At 38.7% G+C, this 22,194-nt stretch overlaps 1 protein-coding gene across 20 annotated transcripts in view; it reads left to right on the plus strand.

Moving 5' to 3' along the window:
- Map2 (microtubule associated protein 2) overlaps nt 1-22,194 on the plus strand; it is a 278,479-nt gene that overhangs the window by 186,226 nt on the left and 70,059 nt on the right. For all 20 annotated transcript variants that reach the window (XM_085838066.1, XM_029476932.2, XM_085838017.1 and 17 more), the window contains one exon: nt 12,001-12,078. The gene's annotated coding sequence lies outside the window, so the exon portion shown is untranslated. The remainder of the gene's footprint in view (nt 1-12,000; nt 12,079-22,194) is intronic.

The following is a 22,194-nucleotide window of genomic DNA, read 5'->3' on the forward strand; positions in this document are numbered from 1 at the left end:
ATGATCAGCTGAAGTTTCAACACAGTTTGAAGTCTTTTAATTTCAAAGGCTGAACTTAATTAATTTCCACCCAGACACATTGAGAAAATTGAACTACTGTCATTCATATTCATTAGATCTTTATTTATATGCTTATAAACCAGAGAATTAAGCCAGGTATGAGACTATCTGCTTATAACACAGGAGTACATTTATTTACTAAAATTATCTAGCACCAAGCACGTCCTATGTTATACCTTTCCATTGTTCATCCACTGAACAGTTAGCTATTGAACAATCATTTTCTACCATGCAGCTCATAGCAAAGTAAGAAAACAGTGGCGCCTGCCTTCTACAATGTAGAGATTAGCTGGAATGGAGTGGGGTAAACACTAAACAGATAAGTCTTATACATTTATGGAGATGATGTACTATGGTGCTTAGATGTCCCAGGTTCTCCTGAGTGACTGTCACAGATGAGTGACTGACCCTATAGGAAGCTATTTTATCATGGGACTGATGTTTAGAGTTAGGGACTAGTTTATGAAGACTATCCTACTGCCATGCAGGTGTCTACCTTCACATTGATTGCTATAGAGGAACTGATACTGGAAATTTTCTGGGGTTCTTTTTATATATCATTTTGTTTTTATTTTTTGAATTTATAATATAATTACATTATTTCCCCCTCTCCTTTCCTCCTTGTAAATCCTCCCATATACACTCTGTCTTATTCTCCTTCAAATTCCTGGCTTCCTTTTCTTTGATTTTACATATATGTGTGTTTGTACTATATTCTTAAATATAGGAAGCAACCTGTCCATTCTGTATGTTACTTGCAGGTATGCTTTGAGAGCTGACCATTAGGTATGGATATGCAATTGATGTGATCTTCCCTAAAGAAGACTATTTTTTCCGATCTCAGTATTCCATCAGTGCCTATAGCTCTTTCTCTAGGGTAAACTAAGAAGAAGATAATTATGGAAAGAGGAAGGATGATAAAGTAACAGTAAAGGTATATGAAAAGTCATAAGGACTGCTGGCTCAGTGGTGAAGAGCACTGCCTGTTCTTCCAGAGGTCCTGAATTCAATTCCCAGCAACCACATGGTAGCTCACAACCATTTATATTGGAATCTAATACCCTCTTCTAGCATGCAGGTGTACATGCACATAAAGCTATCATATATATTAAGTAAAAATAAGAATCTTTAAAAAAAGAAAAAAATGTCATAAGGAATCATACTATTAACTATCTACCTAAAAGTATGTATAACGTTCATAAGTTGATTGATGAATATACATACATACATCGTTTAATGAAGTTTGTCACCTGAGCTGATAGTGCATAGTGCTCCCCTTAAGAGCCAAAGACTATGTAACAAAATTCCCAACACCAAGCATGAAAAGCATTCATTTGTGTTGTTGGTAGGGTTGTGTTAGAAACCCCCAAAATATTATAGGCTGTTTCTACTGCCCTTGGTGGTCTCCAGAGGTTAAAGGTAAGTCCCTATTGCTCAAGGCACCACACACTTTGGACCCAGGTTCCAGTAGACAGGAGCTCAGTCTAGTGTATCATTGAGAGTCATAGGTCCTGTCATGGCTCTTGGTGAGCTTAATTCATGCAAGATGACTATAATTACACAAAACTTCCCCAGGCCTAGTGTTATTCAGATATTTGTCTTGGTAATTCAAAGAATGAAATTCATGTGCTACAAAAGATGAAATTAAGAAATAGATATTTTATAATAGCAATTTCAACCAAAAAAAAAAAAGGAGGGGGAAGAGTGCTCATTGATAGGTTCTCTGGGAATCCTATATCATTGACAGTCACTACTTTAGAGTTTATAAAGCCTTACTGGATTGGAGGCAGATATGGTGAACTGGTCAGCCCAGTTCGCGTTCATTGGAAGTCCAGGTGCCTCTCAGTTTCAGTCATGTCCTCAAGTATGGTTTCCAGGAAAGTGGTTCTCATTTAGGAGGAATGAGATCAGAGCTAAGGAGAAGCTCTTCCTGGTATTCCTGGCCTCTAGCCAGGGAACACTTAAAGACATTTTGCCTTAAATACTTCTGGCAGATGGGGACAAGGACAAGTATGAAGCAACTGAGAGAAACCAATAAGGTATACAACTTTCAATCAAGAAATAGATAAAAGTTTCATCCTTGAGGTCCTCTGCCCTAAACTACATAATCCATTATTATCTTCTGTTCTCATTAAAAGAAAGTGAATAGAAGGCCAAAGGTGGTAGTTGGAAGTTTTCCTCCAAGTTCCATGACTTAACTAGCAATCTCAGTGGCTAGGTTCCCAGTACCAGGTGTGATTTCCTCTTTGTAGAGCATGTTTTTGAGTCCAATTAGAGAGCTTTTGGTTACTGTCAAGCTATGCACATCACTACTGTATTCTTAGCTTATTTTGCCATGTTGCTCATTATTGTGGTTTATAGGTAAAATAGCTAGATGGGACTGTTGGTTGCTTTGCTCCCTGGGAAGCTTGCATGATACTACTGGTACCATGAAAGCTAGTCCTCAGGGAGAAGGCATTCTCGGGGATCTTTAGACCTGGCATCTGAAGTATCTGGTATGCAGCACATAGGTTTATCAACTATTTAAAAGTAGTATATTCTCTCTAAAGTGATTTCTACTGGTTTTATAAGAACAGAACCAATCCACAGAACTCAAGAAGATTAACAAGCCTAAGGACCCAAGTGAGGATGCCTCAATCCCACTTGGGAGGAAGAAGAAAGCAGACAGAGGAAGGTAGGGACTTGGGTGGGTCAGGGGACAGGAAGGAGAAAAGGTGAACATGATCAGATATTGGGGGGATCAGGAGTGAAGCCCTGAGGGCCAGCAGAAAGAATGGAAACAGGCAACCTCAGGAGGTAGGAAGTGAGGGGAACCTCTAGAATGTACCAGAGAGCTGGGAGGAAAAAGACTCTCAGGACTCAGAGGGAAGGACCTTAGATGAAATGCCCTACAGTGCGGAGAGGGAACTTCCACCTCCAGTAGAAAGACAAGGCATCAAGTGGAGTGATGGGGTTGACATTTCACCGTAAAAAACTGACCCAGAATTGTTCCTGTCTAAAAGAACTGCAGGGATAAAAATGGAGAAGAAACTGAGGAAAAGGAGGTCCAGGGACTGGCCCAAATTGAGATCCAGCTCAACGGGACACTCCAAGGCCTGACACTATTATTGATGCTATGGTGTGGTTACAGACAGGAGCCTAGCATGGTGACCCTCCAATGGGGCCCAACAACGAAGCTGAAAGAATCAGATGCATATACTTACATCTAACCAAAGAATAGAAGCTGGGGACCCCTGTGGCTGAATTAAGGAAAAGCTGAAAGAGGTGGAGGAGGAGGGCAACCCCATAAGAAAAGCAACAGTCTCAACTAACCTGGACCCCCAAGATCTCTAGACACTGAGTCCAATCAGGCAGCATACACTAGCTGGTCCGAGGCCACCAACACACATACAGCAGAGGACTGCATGGTCAGGCCTCAGTAAGAGAAGACACACCTATTCGTGAGAGACTTGAGGCCCCAGGGAATGGGGAGGTCTGGTGAAATGGGGTTTGGGGACAACGTCTTAGAGATGGGGGAGTAAGAATGGGATGCGGAACTGTTGGAGGGTAGACAGAGAGTGGGATAACTGAACTGTAAAAATGAAAGATTAATGAGTAATAATAATAATTTTTAAAAGGGTTTAGAGAAACCCTGAAAGTTTAGTCAGTATAACATATGCTTCTGTATTCTCGTGGATGAAAAGAATAAGCTCTGAAGCCCTGGTCTTAGTCCAGGTTCTTTTCAGCCCGGATGAAAATTCCACCCTATGACCTCAGATATCTTTAATTACACACACACACACACACACACACACACACACACAAAAGCTTCATCTCCAGTTTGCATTAGAGGTTAGGATTTCAGTATATGAATACAGTGCTGGGGATGTGATTCAGTTCAAGATATAAAGTAATGCAGTCAGGGACAAGATGATGAAATGCTAGCAATTGTGTGGTGATATGGAATAATATTTTGGTCCTGTATATTATCATTTAAATTCAATTTCTATGAAAAATAATCCATATATTTCAGATACTAGTGTACTCTAAGAAGAATAGGCAAATATAGGAGTGGAGGCTTCTTTCAGTTTCAAATTGCTTTAATTAGCAATATAACATGGTGTGTGACAGTATTCCAGGAGAGGCATTAAAGATGACCAGTCACTGCAGATAGAGAACCAAAGACTTGTCAAAGTCAACTTGGTAGACCAGAAGTATAGGTGACAGGTTGCTTATAGGAGCATGAACACTTCTAAGGCAGCTTCATCACCAAGAGTCCATCCTACTGTGAGTACTGGATAATGCCCCATGAAAAAGCTGGAACCATGGGCTTCTCTGCATGACTTGCAGGCAGCTCAACAGGGCAAACAGTATCTTCTCTTTAGCTTTCTTTACTGCTTATATAACACTGGAGAGGGAGGGGCTTGCAAGTCTTTTTAAGTTTTGTGGTCTTCCTGACACTTTTGAGTTATTTCCTCAGGTGTTTGGATTTTTTGTTTGTGTGTTTGTTTGTTTGTTTGTAATGTACATTTGTCTTTTGGGGAGGAGAGATGCTATGTGAGTGCAGTGCTTGGAAGGTCAGAAGATGGTACCTAACAGCATGAAGCCACAGGTGTAGGTGGTGGTTAGTCACAATACTGGGATGCTGGAAAATGAACTCAAGCCCCATTCAAGAGCAGTACTCACTCTTAACTACTGAACCATTTCTCTGGTCCTATTTGTGAGGTCTTATTGGACCTCCTTTTAGAACATACTGAGACATAGAGCATATCTCTGAAGAACTGGATGCTTTAATTTGGAGGATATTGACATATAACCACTAGTACAAATCAAATAAAAATAAGTATAATAGAGGTTTTCATAGTGAAGCCATAATGAATAGGTATATTCTGCTCATCCTGGAGAATACTCTTAGAGAAATGTGCCTGAATTGAAGAAATTGGCAACCCTAAAGGAAAGGAAGAGGAAGAAAGAGAAAAACGAGAGGGGAAGGAGACAGAAAAGGCAGTGAGAAAATGAATAGCAGCGAAAGGAAGAGACACATAAGTGAAATGAGGAAGAAGAAGGACTTAACTGAAGGAGAGGACAGAGGTTTGAAGAAAGGGGCAATTGGTAATCTACAAAAGAATTTGTCTAAGGGGCATTGGGCTTGACAATAGGTGCTTGAAATAAAGTTGAAAAAAACAAAATGTAATTTCTGTATAGAAACCTATGAAACTCAGCCTAAAGACCTAGGTTTTGTCCTTTTGAAAGAAGAGCTGTAATGATGACAGTGATAGGCTCCTGACCAGGTAAGTTTTATGGCTTATGTGGGAATCTACTCCACTTCTTTAAGCCTCTTCCCAGTTTCTCCTTATACAACAACATGCTGTCAATTTTCATTAACTCTATACTTTATATAAGGTTAGAGTAGTATCTATTGCCAAAAGGATAAAGGTGGCAAATATTGTTGAGGATGGGGGGGGTGTCTTTGACACTATTGGTATGGACATAAATTATTGCAGCCATTAAGGGAAGCAATATAGAGAATTCTCAAAAATAGAACTGTCCTATCATCCGACTCTAACACTAACAGGTGTCTGTCAAAAAGCCTTTCTCACAGGTATGTATATTGTAGGACTGATCACGCTAGTCAAATACAGAATTTGCCTATGTCAATTATCTGATGAATAAAGAAGCTGAAATAGACGTGCATAATGGAGTTATCTCCATGCAGAGAGAAAAGTGAAATTCCATTCCTTGCAATAACATGGATAAACCAAAGTGATGTTATGTTAAAGGAAATAATGCAGGCACATATAGAGGGATACATGATGATCTTACGTAGAATCTAAAACTGTTGATCTCATGAAAGTATTATAGTGATCTGTGGTTACAAGGGGCTGGAGAATGGCAGGGAGTTACTGAGACATTGAAAAGCAGACCACAGAATGTTAGGTACTTAGGAGAGGAAAAGTTTGAGGATTTATTAAGAAACATAGTAACAATATGCATCCCCCAAAACCTAAGAGTAGATAGTGTTCTTATCTACTTACAAAAAATGGCAATGTGCATAATGTATTAATATGTGTGTGAATGTGTGATTAGTTTAGCTACTTAATTTATATAACAGCACATATTCCAATCACTTATTTTATATAGCATAAGTACACATAATTTTTTCTTTAAAATAGACAAATAGAATAGAATATCTGATACCCGTATGAACATTAGAAACAAATGAACAGATGGCTTTCTGCAAGTAAGAAAGTGTTATATTTCTTCAGATCAATACTTAGCCTGGGCAGAAAATTGCAATGAAGTATAATAAAATAAAGCAGAATGCTGACATGTGTGCCTCATTAATGCTCAAGGTACTAAATATCACAGCATCAATTCACATTTTATTATACACACACCCACAGTCAGAGTCCAACTATGTTAGCAATTTAGAAAATATGGAAGTTTTAAGTTTGCTTTACAGATTGTTATCATTTCATATCAAGCCTTTACAAGAAGAAAGGGCCCTGACAGTACCTCCTGAACCATCATGATGTATCATTTGTCCTGAAAATTGAAATATATACAGTTCACAGAACAGCCATGTATCCTCAACTGCTGAGGTATAAGCAAAGCCCATTCATCCTACTTACATGTGAGATGTGGTATATGTCTTTTCCTCACTGAAACATTGTAGAACCAGTGTTCCACTTCCCAAATACTCCCCTGCCCATCGTTTGTACTTCCAAAAGCTTGTATGTCACAAGAAGAAAGGTAGCCAGAAAGTGTGCACATCAAAGAGAAGGGCCTGGAACAGTCTTCTCTATCCATCAGTATTTGTGTGAACTGAATATAAACCTTAATTCTCAGAGAGTTAAGATGAGCTTTTCTCACTAAACCAATCCTTGATACTTCACCTTGTCCAATATTAGATTGAGATACTTTGGACAGACATAAATCTCTTCCACTAAGACAGTTTAAACTAGTTTTTAGCAGTAGCCCAGAGTGTCCAGTTTGAGAATAAGACCACACTGTGCTCATTAGCCACTAAATCTAGAGTCTCTACTCAGAGGAAGACCATGAATTTTGTGAACAAGGATTTTGTTAATAGTTCTTATATCTTTCAAGTATGTATTTGACATAGATTTCAGCCTATGCAAACATAATGTTTGAAAAACAACTTTCACAATAGTGCCAAGAGAGATGTTTCTCTTAATCATTGATAACTTTTTGGTTCAGCATACATGCCTGTTCTTACAGCTCTCTAGATAATAGGTGATGCTAAGCATATTAGGAAATAGAAGTGGTTTAGTAGCTTTTTAGACTACATGACAATGTTGACAGCTGCTTATCTATTTAAAAAACTACTTGAAATAGGAGAGATTTTCCCTACTAGATCAGCAGTCCAGCCCTCAATAGCTGAAATCCTAACACTTTTGACAAGTGCACTGAGTTATGTGAACTCTTCACAGCCACAGAGAGCAGATTGAGAAATGGGTGGGAAACAGTTCTATTGTTCATTTTGAAGCCCATAGAGCACCTAATGCTAGTTATTGCAATTACAATAAGTTTTCAGCAACCCAACTCAGTGCCCTAGTAACTTCATTCATCTCTGTTTTGGTTGTTTGAAAAAGTCTATCACAACAGAAAATTAATCACCTAAGTGATACATAGTGTGGAGGGTGTTTCAAGGGCAAACGAGGAGTAAAGCCTAATTTAAGATGGAATACATCCTTGAGAAACAGTTCACCTTGGCACTACTTCTTCATGGTATTCTAATTTCTCATCCTCACTTCAATGTTATGGATGACATACAACTCAAACCTAAGCCTATCAAATTAATTTCGGGAACTGAAGAAATGGCTTAGCTGGCACTTGTTTGTCCCACAAGCTTGAGGACCTGAATTCAATCCCAAACACCCATGTTTTAAAAAAAATTGTATTAGTCACTTTTAATGTGATAAAATAAATAACTTAAAGGTGAAAGTGTTTTATTTTGTCTTATGGAAATTTGAACCCATTGTGGCAGGGAAGGCATAGCAACAGGCAAAGAAGGCTTAGCTGAAGAAAGAGTCAATGAGTGAGCACCAGGTTCAGCACTCTCAGGTCCTGTATCCGGAGCCTGAAGCTGAAGGATCATTTTTTCATCCATACACAGGAAAGAGAGAGAGAGAGAGAGAGAGAGAGAGAGAGAGAGAGAGAGAGAGAGAGAGAGAGAGAGAGAGAGATTAGACTATATACTCTCATTGCGTACTCCAGAGACACTTCCTTTACCAAGCTTTTACCTGCTAAAGGATCCCAAACATAGCATTATCTGGGAACTATGTGTTTGAATATATGTGGGGTATATCACATCCAAACCACACCACTGATCTCAAGTGTCAGTGTGATTGCAAGAGGATTCTTGGGGCTTTCCTGCCAGTGAGTCTAGCTGAATCAATGAGCACCAGGTTCAGTGAGAGACCCTGTCTCAAAAAGTGCACTTCAGAGCAATTCAGGACATTGAGACCACTAGCCACCATGTATCTGTGTACATGTGCAGACACATATGTACACATATGTACCCTTCTAGCCACAAATGCACTCACAGGAATCTCACTCACATTAACGCTGAGCAGTGTTCACTTAGATTTCTTCTGAAATGTTGAATCCACTTGGACATTTGGTGCCAAGCAAAGCATGTGCCCTTTTCTCTGCACTGTGAAGACTGACTCTTAAATGTAATTGTTTACCAGTTGATTGTCAAGGCTTATCAGCCATGATCCTCGACAGTATTCCCGTCAAACCCTCACAGCTCCTGGGAAGGGGCAGAAGCAAACCCCACTGAAGTAATGGGCAAAGAAGAGGCAGAGCTGCAGCTGAGTGGATCTCAGTTTGTCCAAGAACTGAATATTCTGAACGATAAAAGTGCTTAGTGTGTCTAGGAAATTGAAATCTGCCATGGGGGAAATTATACTTCTGGGAAGAGCCACAAGCATTTGTGTTTGAGGTGGTCCTTCACCAGAGATGGAGACCCAAAACCACTCCCCTGTGTCTATTAAGAGCTGGTTCACAGGTTTATCCACTTTCTGTGTGTATTCATGGAATGGGCAAGTAAGCTTTCATGGCCGGTTTTCTCATCTATAAAGCGAGGATATAACAGTCCAAGGGAGGTGTTGGGGAGCAAATTAATTCTTTGAAGTGCTCAGAATACTGGCGAAGAGGAGTCAGTAAGTGTCTGCTAGTGCTGATTTACATTCCATCCAGTTGAATGTATCTGCTGTTAAAACTGACAAATATCAATGACAAAAGCTGTGTCAATTTAACCATTTGTCAGTGGGATAAAAGTGAACACTTAGATCTGTTCAAGACTAGCTGAAAATTAACCATTCAATCTGATGTCTCTTATAGAATAGTTCATAAATTGTTTTTTTTTTAAACTAAATCCACATGGCATTTACACGCCTCACAGAAAATGAAGTAAAAAAAAAAACAGTCATTTTCTTTTGTATAATAAAACCTCAAAAAAAGTAGAAATTATGGGTATGCAGAGTATTATTGACACGACTGGGGGCACTGAGTTTCTTAATAATCACTTCACCCTTTGGTCACCCTGTTCCTTTAAGTTGGCCCTTTATATGTTTCGAGTTGAAATTTTACTTTCATGTGTAACTACAGAGTTAAGTTTTGAAAGGATTATTAGGATAGTCTCTGACAATGCCAATATTGCTCACCTTGTGAACATGCCATCTCCTGTTGGCTGCTGCAACAACACCATTGCTCAAAAGGTAAACACACACCTGCTTAGTTCTGCCTTTGCAGAATGAAAGCAGCCCTTGTCCTCCTGGGGATGAATGGAAATGGCTGGGTACCAGCAACACTGGACCTGGGGAAAGAGACGCCAGTAGGATGCAGCTGTCCTATGAACTGTATGCAGCTTGCTGAATTTTGCTCTAGAGAATTTTTTTCATCTCCTTGTTATAAGGGTAAAAGACAAACACACACACACACACACACACACACGTGATATGTACTTAAACACTCATACACATGCATGTATTCTTTTTGAAAAATAATAGCACTTTCAGAGATTGAAGGAAAATATTGAGTTCAAAGAGAATGAGTATGATATTTGGTTTTTAGCACTCATTTGTTAAATATAGAAGGTTCTTTTATCTGAACAGGATCAAGAGCTCCGTTCTACCATTATATTTTTGTTCTAAAACCAACCTAGAAGGTTGGAACGGTGATGTCCTTGTTATTCCTGCACTCTCGAGGCAGAAACAGTCAGATCTATGTGAGTTCTAGGCTTGCCCCAAACACAGTGAGTTCTGGAAAAGCCAGGAAGCTAGGGCTAGAGAGAGATGTCTGGTACCATAATCAAAACAAACAAACAAACAAAAAAAAAACAAGAAAAAAAACTAAGAAAACAAGCAAAGGAAAAACCACTCTTATAATTTACTTGTCATCTAAATTTTAAGTAGCTACAATTCTACATAAATTTCTCCTCCTACTGATTCTGTCATAGATGGATTATAGATGATAGATAGATGATAGATAGATAGATAGATAGATAGATAATTGATAGATGTGTAAGAATGTTTGCCTGTTTGTCAAATTTTTTTGCTCACAACGTTTTGCCCCCTAGTCAGTCCAGATATTTTTCAAAAGACACAAAAGCAGTGTGCCAAGATTTTAGTAGTCATTCTTGCTACAATAATTATTAAACTAAGATAAGTAGGGGAAATTCTACCATGTTTCTTTTTGGCTAGAACTTTCTTTATCACTATTTAGATGTCAAGCCTGTTCTGTTTAATTATTCAGCAATAGACATACCTGCTTTCATACCTTGTGAGTGTTCATAAGTCAAATGAGCTCATAATAAAGAACACTCAATACAATCAATATTCGTTGCTTTGAAACACGCTTGTCTGCTCCCACATTTATGTGAATTTACTGTTTAAAAGTCCAGATAGGCGCTGGGTAGATATTTCAGTGGTAGAACATTTGTCTAATATGCCTAAGGCCTAAGGCTACATTTGATGTCTGGTACCATAATCAAAACAAAACATTCCAGAACAGACAAAAGAAGAACCAGTTGGTGCATATCTTCTGCTTGAATTTTTTTTTTCTGGATTTGGAAGCTGTGTAAAGGCTGTCTATTGGGGTCTCACGGTTTTTAATGGTAACATGTTTTCCTTGGGTATGGGATAGGGTGCATTCTACTGGAGTGAACACATATCAATCCTGGGGAAAATTCATAAATACACACAGCTTTACAAACCCAATATGGACGAGCGGGACTGGACAGGGATTTGCACACTGTACATTTTTGTAGTCTTGCCCACGATGAGGGTGGCCTCACCTGTGTAAGACAGAAAACAGGCCTGAAGCCTTCCAGTGATGCTGTCCATCTCCTGGAACCACTTTAATGGGGAGTCTTTATGACCCTCAGTGGCATGGGATTTTTTTGTTTGTTTTTTGTTTTTTCAGCAGAATCCAGAGTGACTTTCAGGTTTTGGAATGTCAACATAAATTTGGGACTCTATGGAGAAATTTTAATTAGTTATTTAAAAAAAACCCCTCTCTATCCTGTGTTTCATGAAATCAATGCAGACTGGGCTAGAGGCCCAGCCTTTTTTAAAGCTTGCTGCATATAATTAACAATTATGAATATATTCTTTGGGGAAATTACACAATCTTCTACTATTTATTAGCTGAGAACAAGTCATAATTTTATTCTTCCTTGGATGTTACTCTTATGAAACACTGTTAATGTGGCATAGAAAGATACGAAAAGCACTCAGTAGCTTATACCTTACTGCTCTGTGTCTTAGGCTTGAGACAGCGCCCAGCAGGTCACAGATAAATATTAGAAAAGCGATCTTGCAGTCTCATAGTTACCCAAAATCAAAAGAGAAAACTCATAAATTTTTTCATGTTGATAATATTAGCATGTGTGGGTCAGAAATTAGCTCATGAATTTTCTTTTTATTTTAACAGAAAGAAGCCAGAACATACCACCAGCTGTTTGAGAATACAACATAACAAACGTCACTACTTTACAACTTCCTTGAATTGGTAAGGCCTTATTCTCTCTACCATAAAAAGTGACCCACCCTTATGAAAAACACTTAACTTCTTTGCTAACCACAGTTTTTTTATTTTTAATTTTGAATTAAAAGCCAATTTATTTTTTGAGGAAGAAATACCATTTTGAATTTCACACTTAATAGACTAGAAATGATAAAATACCACTTCAGAGATTTTAAACTGGCTAAATGAAATATCTTGCTTTAAAATGAGGATTGAACCAAGCCCCTTTCTTCAGCTGTGGCTAACCATAACAATATTTCCTCTCTTCCTATCAATGGGCTAGGCATGTGCCTGCCTGTATGGCTTTATGTAAATTAATTAATTTATTTCCTTACATCAGCTCTGTGGGGTAGGTAGTAGATGTTTTTATGTAGGGGCATGATACAAAGGGATGTGAGACAGAGCTCACCAAAACTCTAACACATGGGAGAAAGAAGCCTAAAACTGTGCACACAGGAGAAAAAGCCCAGCCTCAGTGGTGATGCAGGGATAGTTACTTGAGGAGGTAATGCCCAGGAATCATTTTTCCCTGCATTTTATATAAATTCCCTCTGGATTTACCTACGAAGTTAGCATTTGCTGAAAATGCAGTCAATAAAAAGCAGGTACAATTATATGTTCACCTGCCACATATCCAATAATTGCATGAATACATACGTGAGCACTCTAGATCACTTTACAAATAGAAACTATGTTTCCTTTTTCTTTGCACTTTTTCACATAGAAACTTTAAGATAAAGTCAGAATAAAATTATACAGAGATTTCAAAAGAGTGATCAACCATTCCAGAAAGTGTATTTGAGCTTAGGTCTGACTTGTTTCTATTAAAGGTATTGTACTATCTATAACTGGTCACAATGTTGTTAACTTTATCGCTTTTATTAATCCATTAATTTAGTTTTGAGTGAAATTTTCATAATGTTTTCATTGCAAAAGACTAACAACACACAAATATCAAAGCACTGCACATAGATTACACAGCTGCTCACACACATGAAATTTCACACCGAAATTCTTTTCTGAATAAGCCATGACAGGAGGAAAAGCACTCTTTGCTTTCTTCCCACGTCCCTGCTCTCTTCCCAGTGAGGGTCGGGACTGTAAAGATGCACAGTGCCCTCTGTGTGTTCTACCAGGTGTCAAACAAACACGTTACAGTACTATCGACATTCTGAGTATACAGAGCTGCTGTCACACTGCAGATGTGGCATTCGAAGTCACCTTCACTCAGTTGTATTTAGATGCAGGCATATTGGCACAGAGATTGGTTTGGCTCTCCTTCCAGCTGTTACCATGGTTACTGCTTTACATATTACTCTCTGGTGCTTATTATTATGTCTAAATATCTTACAGCACTTTAACGATTCAATGCTAGCATGGCTTTAGCTTGTCTTATAAAACGTATTCGGAATTTGTGCATGAGGGAGCTGATGCTTTCTCTATATGACACCATGCCAAGCCCTTGTATGCTTTTGTTTTTCCCAGCTGGAAACATATCTTTTAATTGGCATATGAGGATTTTGCTAATCTCTTGCGACCCATGATTTTCACAGTTCCAACATAATATAATAATCAACATAGGTTTTATTTCACTATAGGTGAAATTCTGACTATTCCCAAACATAATATAGCTACTACAAAGGAAATTTGAAATACTTAAAAGAAAACTACATTCTGGGAGGTCTGTGTTATTTGCTTATGTTTCCTTAAAACAAATAATTACAGGAGGAGTTTTAATAGAAATTATTTTTTAATTATTTTCTAACATGAGAGTTAATTCTAGAATTTGCTCATATGTACATAGTTGTTTATCCCACAGTATTTTTAGGAATTTCTGTGTATATCGGGGGGAGGTTGTTAAAAAATCAAGAAGAGGTATTATTTATCAAAAATGATATCTTGGAAAGCATGAAGCTCCATCCAGTGCCCCTTCATACGTAACCATTTCTTCACGGGTTTTTATGTAGGGATGTTACTCAATGCCACGTGATCACCTTTGATACCTCTAACACCTCCAAGTGAAGGATTATACAGAATGGAGTAATCACAGTGAAAATATTTCATAAATACCATCCTTTGTTCACTAAGGGTGCTAAGTACTATATTGTGCAAATTTGAAACCACACATTTCCAAAATAACACATGCAATCTCAAATGTAAAGGTAGATCTTTTTCTCTGAATTTTATTCTATGATTCCAATGAAGTCAGCAACTCTTTTCACACAAAGCTCTCTGGTTATTACAGTGCACTGTTAATCACACTGAAAATCAGCTTTGCTCTAGCTTCAACCACCTGTTACGGGCATATGGTTGACCTCTTTAAGCCCCATAGAAGAGCATTACAGTACTTACAACTGACCAGATAGTAGATGGCAGACAATTGTCATCGTTTGCACCGCCCAACATCATCTCAACATTGTTTCCTCCCACTGATGGCAGAAAGGATATCATGTTCTGACCTTTGTCATCAGCACCTAGGCTACCACCTCCCAGGTAAGCTTTCATTTGCTGCAGGGAAGACCTGATATACCAGGGTTCCTGGGGAACACAGCAGGTAGATGCTTTTCCCACAGAATACCCACAATGCACAGCAGCAATGGTTGGTACCTCTTAACGGATTCATTTATTTGTCTTAGCAGAACCTACTGCTTTTTCGGAGCTTAAGCACTTACCTGGTTTCAATCTATAATTTTTCTGATTTTACAGTATTTTGAAAAAACTTTGTTGCTTCTTTTATCATCTCAGCTTTTAATTTATGGTATAAAAAGTTCCCAAACTACATAGACAAGTTAGGAATAAGGAACCTATATAGACATAAGGAGAATATTAGAAGTCTAAAAAAAAAATGTATTGTTCTTGAAGTCGTTTACCTACAAATCAACATAACTTAGATTGTCCATTCATCAGAACCTTTGTCTTTTTCTTTCATTTATAGCTGGAGGGAGTTTATCTTTTAAGAATTATCTTGTGTAAGTGGATGAGGATTTTAGTTTAACAATATCCCAAGGAGCTACACTTGATGACTATTTATACTGCTGAGAACACTTGACAGCAGAATGATGAACAGTATGGCCACAATGCGCCAACCATCCACTAACAAAACAAGGATGACAACCTGGTATTCCTTCCATCTTCTCTGAAGATGAGTGCCTTGGCTTGCACTGATCACTGCCTCACAAAGATTGTCTGTGCATTCTACAGAGACAATTTACAAGATGCATTATGCATTCTAAAAATAGATGTGATTGGTAACTTTAGGATGTTTGATGGTACTTTTGCAAAAAAACGTATTCTACTCTGTGCCAGGAGCTATTAATCAACCTGGTGCCCAGGTCTTCTAGCTGTTATGGATCAAGAGATAAGCCTCGGTGAGGTTTTTAGAGAAGGATCAGTACTTAGTTATCTGGGGACAGGGAAAAGGAGAGTTGCCCACGTCCTCTGGCAGGAGGTAAAATAACAATGACAATCCTCCTACTTAACAGGCTGAGTCACTAGAACATTCTTCTGCTTCCTCAGCAGTCCCCAGCAGATTGTTTGGGCTGGAGTTCTGGAGGCAGAGGTGGGAACCACCTGCTATAAAAGACTGCTGTGACCAAAGATTGTCTTTTAACAGTTTGGCCAAATAGAAACAGGAAAAGAAAACATTTGGTACTGACAAGCACCTAAATCTAAATGTTTGAATACAAGAATACTGGTCTGGGATAGCTGAGAAGGTTCAGTCAAGTATAAATGCTAGCCAGCATAGTTAACAACTTGAGGTCCATTTCCAGGGCAGAAGCAGAAAACCAACTCCTGCAAGTTGTCTACTGACTTCCACACATGCGGTGAGGTACCTGAGTGTACACACACTAGTGTGCATGCATACACAAATAAATGAATGAATAAATAAACAAACAAATAAGTAAAACAGTGGTAACCCAGTCATGCTTATTCAGCTAATTGGCTTTGAAGATAAGTCATTTAAAGAGGGAAGCTAGTTACAGAACATTTGGCAATCCAGTCCTGCTGGATATCTGTACTCTGAAGACATTTGATATCCAGCAGTGGTAACTTTGTCTGAACTGATGTAGAGCCTGGGTTGTAATGAATACGAATACACTGTTGCTTAAACAGAAAGACCTTTATAGGCTCCTGAGCAGGCTTTTATTAGAATACTTTTGTTACTGAAGGAAAGCATGAAGTTTTATTTTGGCTCATCATTCAGATCTCAGGACTAGGCCACTACCTGGCTGGGTCACATGACAATACTGTCATTGAGAGAGTACACATCTATATGTATCTTCTGGTCTCTCTTCTATCTCTCATTAAACAACTAGTAATTCTATTAATGACCTCTACCTAAACAACCTTATCCAATTCTAATTAAGCCTGTGGCTAAAACCTTGGAGTTTTTATTGTTAGTTGCTTCTCTTAAAACCACACAATGGGATAAAATCTCAATATGAACTCCTGAGAAATGCAATCTATATCTAACCTATAGCATTCTTCATAATCCAAGGGCAGATAAGGAAATGGACATCATATGAGTCTAAAGGTAGTAGCTGCTGAATATTTGCTAAGGCCACAGTTCTCTCCAGGGCCCTTCTGCTTCATCTCTCTTTACAAGTTTGATTCCATGTGATTATCAATAGCTCTTCTACATAAAGACAAGCTTTTCTTACTGCTTTCCACCCAGGCATGGGTCACCAGCTTGCTTCTCCTTCAGTGCCAGGTTTATGCAGTATTTCCTTATCAATTTTTAAACACCTCAACTTTAACCCAATAAGCTATGACCACTAAGATAGATTAGACAGTATATACATGGTTGTCAGGATTCTACACGTGAACGTGGAGAAAAGAAGAGAGCTCACTACAAAAAAACTTGATGATGCAGTAACACCTCCTAAGCAACTATTGATGGAATGGAATATATTGGGTCTCTTCCCCTTAGTTTCTACAGTATCCCCCTTTTTACATTGATAACTATCATGTCCATTCCAGTATTGAGTGTCCCATAACTCAGTAGATGTTCCAAAGCTGTGTGAGAACTTGTGAGATCCTGTGATAGTTTTGTCTGCCCTCTGCTTTGCTACTTGGAAAAGAAGGTAAAACTTTTCTGGATTAAAGGAAATTTCACACCAAGAGATCAGGGGATGATAGAAATGAAAAACCCAGAGATATTGGCAAACAGGCAAGTGCCTTTGAGGGAAAGCTTCCAGAGCACTTGGTATTTCATCTTCAACTCTACTCATTACTGAAAAAAATAAAAAAAGCCGCTGACGATGTACTCACTTGGCACTCATGATGAAGGATAGACTAGATAGACTTTAGCAGGAGGTGTGTGCACATTTATAGGAGTATGTGTGTTCACACACACACACAACTATTTCAATAGACAGAGTTGCAAAAACAAAACTAAACAAAACACACCAATGTTGCTATAAAACCTAGCACACATGTGACTGAGATTAGGGTATGTTCAAATCAAAGTCCTATGTAATTCAAATTAGTTATAACCCAGGACAGTAGGTCTTTTGAGGAACTTTGCAGCCCACCCTTCAGCTATTGCACCAGAGAGCTGGCTGTATCCTCAGACACTACATTGCCATCCTCTGTAGCTATGTGATGGGTTTGTATCCCTTTTTGCAACCCAGGCTCCTATCACTAGACACAAAACACAACAAAAAACCATGGAGGATGATGTGGAGCATCATCCCTGTGATCCCAGTGCTTGGGAGGAGATATGAGGATTGTCAGTTGCTCAATGCCAACCCAGCTGCCTCGTGTCAAAATCAAAACAAAACGTCCTGTCTCATTGCTCACTGGAGCAACCTTCAGTTCTCATTGTCCAACTTTAGCGTAACTCCTGTGCAGGCCATGTTCTCACTGAAATGCACAAACTTTTCCAATCAGCCAACTTTTCACTAGAAAAGAAAAATATATTGTGCAGTTGTAGTCAACCAGGATGCAGATTCCTGCCATTAGTGGTTTTGCTTCAGAATCATCAGTTATCAACTGCTGGAAAGGCAAAAAAAACAAGGAAGAGCACATGGTGAGTGGATATAAGCCAGGACCACATCTTTGAGTCATCTTGGCAAAAGGGGGATGGGGGGAGCGTTCTGCCTAATGCTCAGAATGAAGAAGAAATGGTTCCGTGAACTACTAGTAAACTATCTGAGGTTCTCGTAGAAATTTGTGAAACATTACTTTTGTATACATGGGTCAAATAGCATAAGTTGTGGCCAAACCAGATATCTGTCATACCATAGAGATATAATTATGAATCATAATTCCAACGTCATGTTAAAATAGTAAATTTAGTAGGCAAATCCACCTATCAAAGTTAATTCTTACAACAGATATGTTTCTTTTTTTAAAAAAAGAATGTTCTTTATAGAAACAGTATTTTCAAAATCTATATTGCTCTTCATCATCATCAAAAGAAGTCAGGGCAGGATCTCAAACATCAAGAACCTGGAGGCAGGAACTGATGCAGAAGCCATGGAGGAGTGCTGTTTGTTGGCTTGCTCCTCATGGCTTGCTCAGCCTGCTTTTTTTGTTTTTGTTTTTGTTTTTTTAATAAAATCTAGGGCCATTAGTCAGAATGGTCCTACCCACATTGGATTAGGCCCTCCACTGTCAGTCACTAATTAAGAAAATTCTCCACAGCTGGATCTAATGGAGACATTTTCTCCATTGTGGTTCTTTCCCTCTTCTCAGATAACCATCTTGTGTCAAGTTGACATAAAACCATCCGACACAGTATTATTTCAGTGTTGTTTAAAAGTAATTTTGTCACCTCAGTAGTGTATAAAATTGGCTTATTTGCTAATTAATTCTTTCACAGAGTGTTACTTTCCTGTGACTGTAGAATTCTGAGGGATTATGATTAACTGCTTCACACTCAGGGTGTGATCACTGATTATTTCTTGACAGCTAGGTTTTTGTTTTGTTTTTTACCCCTTAAGAGTCGGTGGCACTTTAACCTCATACACGTGGCACTAGAAAGCACTTAAAATAAACCCCCAAAGAGCTGGTGATTTGCTAAGTGGATGAAGGAAGACAAACTGGAGCTTGAATTTGTGAGAAGCTTGAGAAGCGATGAGTAAAAACCACATGGTTAAAGGTGGAGGCAGCCGCTTTCTGGGTGTGTCTGTCAAATCTTCTAAGAAGCGAAATGATGAAAGCCATGATAATTTCCCGTAATCTTCTCTACTCCGTTTGCTCCCACCTGCAATGATGTTTAATGAATTTCAAGGATTCCAGTTGTGCTCAGTAATTACTCCAGAAGGCAGTTTGATTCAGAGACAGTTGTAACCTCTGTAAGAGAAACTGAGAATTCACTAAGACAAATACTTCAGTGAGCGGGAGCCAGAGCCTGAGTCATTTCAACTCACTGTGAGCAGAGCATGAGGCAAGACCCAGTAGTAATCAATCCAGAATGAAGTGCGAAGGGCAAAGGAAGACAAAGGACATTTTCAGTGCCACAGTGCTGTAGCTCTCTAACTCCTTGATACCTGAGAGCAGTGTCTAGGTATGTCCTGATGGATTACTCTTTGGGGACATATAGTTACAATTATAGTGAGTCTTATTTTGGAAACAAGAAATTTCAAGGCATCTTTGTTGACAATCCAAGAGGAATTTTCATGTTACAGTGTCATATACCCACATGCATATGCTGGGGCCTAGCAAACACAGAAGTGGATGATCACAGTCAGCTATTGGGTGGATCACAGGGCCCCCAATGGAGGAGCTAGAGAAAGTACCCAAGGAGCTAAAGGGATCTGCAATCCTATAGGTGGAACAACAATATGAACTAACCAGTACCCCCCGGAGCTCGTGTCTGTAGCTGCATATGTATCAGAAGATGGCCTAGTCGGCCATCAGTGGAAAGAGAGGCCCATTGATCTTGCAAACTTTATATGCCTCAGTACAGGGGAACGCCAGGGCCAAGAAGTGTGAGTGGGTGGGTAGAGGCGTTGGGGGGAGGCTATGGGGGACTTTTGGGATAGCATTGGAAATGTAAATGAAGAAAATACCTAATTAAAAAAATGTGGCCCAAAAAATGTCATGCACACATACATAATGGATTGTTTATGTACTAAAAAGATACTCTCAGAACAAAGCATAAAGACAGGCACAATTTTCAAGGAAAATAGCAAGCTCACATATGTTTATGAAAATAATAGTCTTCTGGTAGAATGGAGTAACTATTTCATAATATAGAATATGTATGAAAGGCTGGGACTAAAGCACTAACACGCATATGAGGCTCTAGATTCAATCCCAAGTCCTGAAAACAAAAGCAAAATAAAAACATTAACTGAAATGTTTGTGCATAGAAATAAAAATGTTTTTTACCCTTATTCTTTCCGCTATAGTTTTTGATTACGGGATGTCTATTCTTCAGCTAATGAGCCTGGCACTGACCATCCACCACTTTCTCCCATACTTCCTTAGCAGTCTGTCATCAGAATTCTCATCGTGTCTCATGGGATCACTAACTGCCAAGGGTCCCAAACTGAACCCTTACTATTATTGCTCAACCATAACGAATTATTTTCCTCATAGTCACCATGTGCTCTTTTAAGGGTTATCACTGCCCTGTAAGAAGCTCCCACTCTAGCTTGAAATAAATCCATATCCTTCACCAAAATTTCTATGAAAACAGTTCTCACAGCACTCTAGCTTTGTCTTGAGCCAGCCTCAGATGCACCAAGCACATTCTTATCCTATGATTTCTATGTGCAGAATACACTCAGATCCTCCATGGGCATCTTTACCCAACAACACTCTCCCTGCCTTATCAGAGCATCCTTATGGCATTTGCATAAATAGCAAATTCACACAGTTTCTCCTCTGAGGCACCCCAATGCATCCTTGCAAACAAAGACTACTTAGACAGCGGGAGAGAAGGGTTATCACAGAAACATGAGGACTTCAATACAGATACTACAATTAGCACCCATGAAAAAGCAGGCCTTTTCTGTCCAAGGTTTCTGTCACAAATCATATCGCTTAACCAGCCTCGCCTGTCACTTTGTTTTACCACTTCCTCTTGCCATTAAAAACCTCATGTTCCTCTGCTTTCTCATAGGGAGATAACTGATAAAATGTTAAAGTTGGTCTAGTTTAATAAAAAGTAAATTGAAATTTTGAGTCTGTTAAAAACTAACGTTTGTTTTTGTTTTTGTTACTTTCTAGAACTTTCTAGGAAGTATTTGTTACTTCCTAGAAGTGTATGTTAATTTAATATGCCTGTATTCTGTTTTGAGATGTTTATCATAGTGTTAGGTACTAATTCCAAGGCATTAAGCTTGAGTGGACATTTACTCTACCATAGAACAATATCCTAAACCCATCAGATTTTTTTTTTTTAATATTGTCACATCTGTGCCTACAATTAAATTGGATGTTACAAATAAGATAGGAATAGTTGTCTGTAAAGAAACTAAGTGCACTGTGGTGGTTTGGTTTTTTTTTGTTTTGTTTTGTTTTGTTTTTTTTTTACTTGAAAATATTTCATCTCATAACCTTGGACTAATTGTATACATTTCAGGCCTTTGGGGGTTCAAGAATTTTTGGTCACATTCTGTCGCTTCAGAAGTTTGGCAGAATGCAAGTAGCCAGCCATAAAAATTGACCTTGTTTCTAGAATTCACTCCAGGGTACAAAGACATGTCTGTTCAAAGAGAGAAGTCAAACTGAATGTGAAGGTTGACCCATTTGGATCTAACCAGCGTTGTGAGGGAATTCCAAATGACTGGGATTTTATAAGCTTCCTTTCAGGCCAGACTCACAGATGTAGTAAACAGGGCAAATTTCAACTTAGCTCCGAATACCTTTGAATCACAATTACAGCCAACAGCAAGCACACCACAGCACACAGCACGAAGTCTGCCACAAATTCAAAACAAATGAGAAAGAAAAGAACTTGCTGTTTTATATAGCTCAAACTTTACTTTTACATGGCTTGTACTTTACCCTTTTCGAAGACAGTATCTGATATAACTAGCTAGGTTTAACTTGTTATCGATGTCATAGTTTCGTGTCTATTAAAATGTATATAATCTAAATAGTGTATGTCTACAGTTATTTGTTTGGTAAAAGTGACTTGGAAGA

This window comes from Mus caroli, unplaced genomic scaffold (assembly GCF_978045245.1).
Source record: "Mus caroli unplaced genomic scaffold, Mus_caroli_1 scaffold_1, whole genome shotgun sequence".
Lineage (NCBI taxonomy): Eukaryota > Metazoa > Chordata > Mammalia > Rodentia > Muridae > Mus > Mus caroli.